Raw genomic sequence first — 4,464 nt, 5'->3', positions numbered from 1 at the left:
TGTGTTTTTTTTCACAACATCACTATTAAGAATGTGTTGCATGACTACACATGTATAACCTGTATGGAATTGTGCCTTCTCAACGAGGAGGGGGTGGGGAGGGAGGAAGGGAGAGAATTTGAACTCAACATTTTAAAAACAAATGTTAAAATTGTTTTTACATATAACTTGGGAAAAATAAAACACTAAATAGACAAAAAAAGAAAAAAGTAAAAAGTAAATTGGCAGTTATTAAAACTATTTGGGACTGGCTAAGAAATCGAGCTGTGGATTAGGGGAATAGGTTAGGTTCACAAGACACAGCAGTCAATGACTATAGTCATCTACTGTTTGATAGCTATTATATCTAGCTCCTCTAAAAAGTTATTGACTTTCTTGACATCTTTCTTTTGCATTTTTTGGTTAGATTCATCTAGTTCTGAGAGGGAACGATTAAAGTTCCCTGCTACTATTTATCTCCACCTGTAATTCATAAAAAAATTTGTTATAGTATTTGCAGCCAATAGGTTTAGTATTCATATCGCTTGCCTGTCCTAGCTCACCACCCCACCCCTCACCTCTATCGAACCAAGTTGGCCAGGAACAGCAAGGGAGGTAACTCTCCCAGGCCAGCCTCCCTTAGGAAGAGCAGGGCAGGCGGCCTGCTAAGAGCGGATGACTTGAGCTGCCCGCCTCTGGCCAAAAGACTCCGTAGGTGAGGGGCAGCTCGTTTTCCTCCACCTAGGTCCAAGAGCACCCCCAAACCCACCTAACTGGCCTGCATCAGAAAGACGAGCCTTCCTCACTGGGCACTTGGGGGGCCTCGGGCAGAACTCCCGGCAGCCAGAAAGGACCACCTCTCTCCGCCTCGGAGGAAAGCCTCAGCCACTAGATGAGCGCATCGACTGATGCTAGCTCTTAAGGACCCAGGTTTGCTAGAGTGGCTGGCGATGAGGGGATTGCACCCTCGGTCCACCTTAACCGGTCCAGGTCGGGAGAAGATCTCTGCTAACCCCGGAGGTGGGCGAGGCTCAACTAGAAAGCACGGAAGCGCCTTTTGTCTCCGGGACTGAGAGCAGGATCCCCGTTACACAAGAAAGGCAGGGAGTCCAATTCCGGGTCCAACGGTTCACGGCTCAGTACTTTTCCCCGAGTCTCGGGCTGAACTAGGCCCTGGGTCCTGGGAGACCCGACAAAACCTTCAGGCAGAGTGAGGTGGAACTTGGAAAACCAGGGCAGTTGCTTGCAATCATTCTGGGGCCTCTGTGTCTGCAGATCCACCTGCTGAATGTCCAGGACTCGGGGATGCGGGCCTTTTCTCCATCTTTCTATGCAAGGCCTGGACAGACAAAGAGGCGACTTACTCGCGGAAGGGTTTGGAGGCTTTTGTGAGTTCGACCAAAGGACCAGGCTGCATTTCGCTGTACTGGAGCACATGACAGCCACGCTTTTCACACTGCATGCTCCATATCTTTGTTTCTTCAGTGGAATTTTATCACCCCACCTCCCATCTTATGGAAGAACACATTTAAAGACACACAGTTTTGGGTTAGTATTCAGAAGCAAATTTTATTTCTCCCTAACTCCCTGCCTCCCTCTGTTGGCTGCATCTTTCCCCCCACCCCACTTCCTCCCCACTGCATCCCTGTGTCCTCGGGAGCCAGGTTTGACATGTTCCACAGTCTGACAGAAGTGTTACATGCCCAGTTATGGGAAGCTGTCCCCCTTTGGTCATTTTGAGGAAGAGAAATGGAGTTAGCAACGGCAAGCGCGGGAAAAGTCATCTTCTTCAATCTGTATTCAGACGTCATTCGATGCCCGTCTACAGGTGGACAGCATCTTTCCTGAGGAGTCCTTTGCCAGTCCTTGGCACAATTGTCTTGCTGAGAAGAGCTCAGTGGTTGATGGGTCTTGGTGCTATCTTCCCAAGAAGATCCTGACCCTTCAGATGCAACAAGGTGAACTTGGGATCCATGGAGCCCTCAGAGCTTGGTGAAATCTCAAAGACAGCAAGGTCATCCGCTGCATCCCATGACATTGCCAGTCATCCTGACTTTTGTCCTGCCACTGGAAGAGAGAGTGAGGCCACTCTGTGCAACTCTGCCTCCCTGAAATCCTATTCTTGTGCAAGTCAAGACCTCATCCATGATCTCATCAGTTCTCTTTCAAAACCAGGGCAGTATCTTACATATTCGGGGGCATCTTACCACTCCCAATAGACAGGATGCTGGAGGAGGGAAGAGATTGCTTTTCTTTGGTGTCTGTAGCCTTAGCACCTGGCACATAGTAGGTCTCTGAGAAATGGCTAGTACTTCCTTGTTGTCCTTGTCATTTAGAACATCTTTTAGCACATGAGTCAGGCAATTTGAATTCATCAAGAGCAGGTTGGGAATCTCTTAGTCTCTGCTTAGGTTTTCTTGATTGTCAACTCTCCATGGACTATTTTGTGTTCCAACATTTTCAGGCCAAAGGTCATTGTTCTGGGGAGAGAAAGCAGAAGCCAATGAATGTTTGAGCATGCCAGCCTTCTCTTTGTTCTCAGGCACCTTCCTCCCACTCCCCATCAGCACCCATCCTCTGCTTTCAGGGCTCTCATTCCTTACCCCAACATCAACAGCAACTATACTGTCCCATCCTTTCACCTCCTCAGGAGCTCCTTCCCTACCCATCAAGGATCTAGGAGAAAGTGCCCAAAACCCTAGGAGGACAGGGCAGAAGCCCCAGGAGCCAGGAGCTCATGGAGAGAATGAAGCCACCATCTCAGGTGGTGTATGAGGTGAAGGCCGCCTGCTGGCCCAGCCTGTCTATTTTCTCTCTTCCCTGAATAAGTGGGCAGGCAGAGAGCATCATCATGTGGGGGCAGGTGGCCAGGGTCGGTACAAAGGAGGTCACCTCCGCCCTCTGTGGACCTGGTGAGATCTCAGCAAAAGAGCGACAGGAAGAAATTCATTGATGAATTATAGAATGAAACAGATAGACTAATTGAGCAAGCCAGTGAGGACATTTGGAAAGGAGAACAGAAATATAACCAATTCCGTCAAACTTATTTCCAGAAAGATCAGAAGTGATCCCCAAAATACCAAACCTGGGGGTAACATTTGTTAACCTCTGCAAGTATCTGCCCTGCTTGGAGAGGAAGAGGAAGAGGCGCTGCATCATGTGGCCAGAGTCGTGGGACAGTTTGGAGATACTAAATCAGGTTACAGAATACATCTCTATGCTGATGGAAATCCTCACTTGGAAAAGCAAGTTCTCTCCCAAGAGACATGAAAGTGGAGATCTGTCTTAAAGCCAAATGAAATCAAATGCAATTCTGGGAAGAACTTGATGAATTCTAGCAAGACACAGAATAAAAGCAGGGGGGAATGGCTGCAGGAGGAAGCAGAAAGCTTTTTCACCGGGCTCACTGAGCATTCTGATGCAGGTACAGGTTATCAAGCTAAGTCCCTTACAGTACCCCTTCTTTCCTGATGTGGATCATGAAGAACAGGAAGGAGAAGATGATGCTGATGCTGGTGAAGAAGGTTGGGAAGACATTGATGAAGCAGGTGATGAAGATGAAGGAGGTGAAGACGATGAGGACAGAAGAGGAGGATGAAGGAGATGATTAGTAGACCACTGATGGATTCCAAATCTTTATCTTTTTAATTTTATTTATTCCCTCAGACCACGTTGAAGTCTTTTGGTTTTTATTTTTTTCCTCTCTTGCACAAATTTGCCTTGTTCTCTTTGAGGTCTCTTTCTCTCCTCTTTACACCATGGTTCAAAACTTTTCTGGGGTGTGAGGGGAGGGGAAAATACCTTGAGCAGAATGCAATGGGAAATGGCTACCAGTTTCTCCTTCAAGTTCCAATTTATAAATATATGTTCCTACCACACAGCAAAATGTTGATGTAATCAACCCATACTGTCTTCTGTGGGGGAAAAAAGAAACTTTCTGTTCCCTCCACACTGCTGTCAGCTGAAGGGTGTGAGGCCCCTGTGTGGGTGTGCATAGAATTCTAGCTCTTTTTCTTCTTTCTCTGTATGTTGAGGATCCGAGATTACTCTCTGTCTCCACAAGAACATGTGAAGTTAGAGTTTACCAGCATGTATCTGTCTACTTTCTCTTGTTTAAAAAAGTGAAAAAGTAAATTTTAAAAAAAATCAAGTTATCGGAAGTTAGCAAGAGTGGGTTTGAGATGTTTGGGTGGGGCAAGTGGGCAGTTCTCCCTTGGCATGTGTAATTGGGATGTTTAAGAGAAGTCTACGCAGTTAAGATGATAGTTTTAAACTAAAATTCTCCCTAATGATGACTTTGAGCCCTGCCACTCAATGGACAATCCCAGAACCTGTAGCATCATATTTGGAATTGGCAATTTCAGTTGTAATTTTTCATTTGTTTTTGTTTGTTTTTTTATTTTAAAATTTTCTTTTTGTTTCACCGGAAAGGAAGAAGCTCAGTTTCTAATGTTACAATGTACAAGTTGCTTTGTTACAGTAAAA

The 4,464-nt window shown here is 46.1% G+C and overlaps 1 pseudogene; it reads left to right on the top strand.

Annotated features, from left to right (window-relative positions):
* Positions 1-2,496: 2,496 nt before the first annotated feature.
* Positions 2,497-4,082, top strand: LOC114048287 (annotated as a pseudogene).
* The last annotated feature ends 382 nt before the right edge of the window (positions 4,083-4,464 follow it).

Source organism: Vombatus ursinus, unplaced genomic scaffold, assembly GCF_900497805.2.
Source record: "Vombatus ursinus unplaced genomic scaffold, bare-nosed wombat genome assembly UNPS02001936.1, whole genome shotgun sequence".
NCBI classification, from domain to species: Eukaryota; Metazoa; Chordata; class Mammalia; order Diprotodontia; family Vombatidae; genus Vombatus; species Vombatus ursinus.
This window is presented reverse-complemented; position numbering and strand designations above follow the sequence as displayed.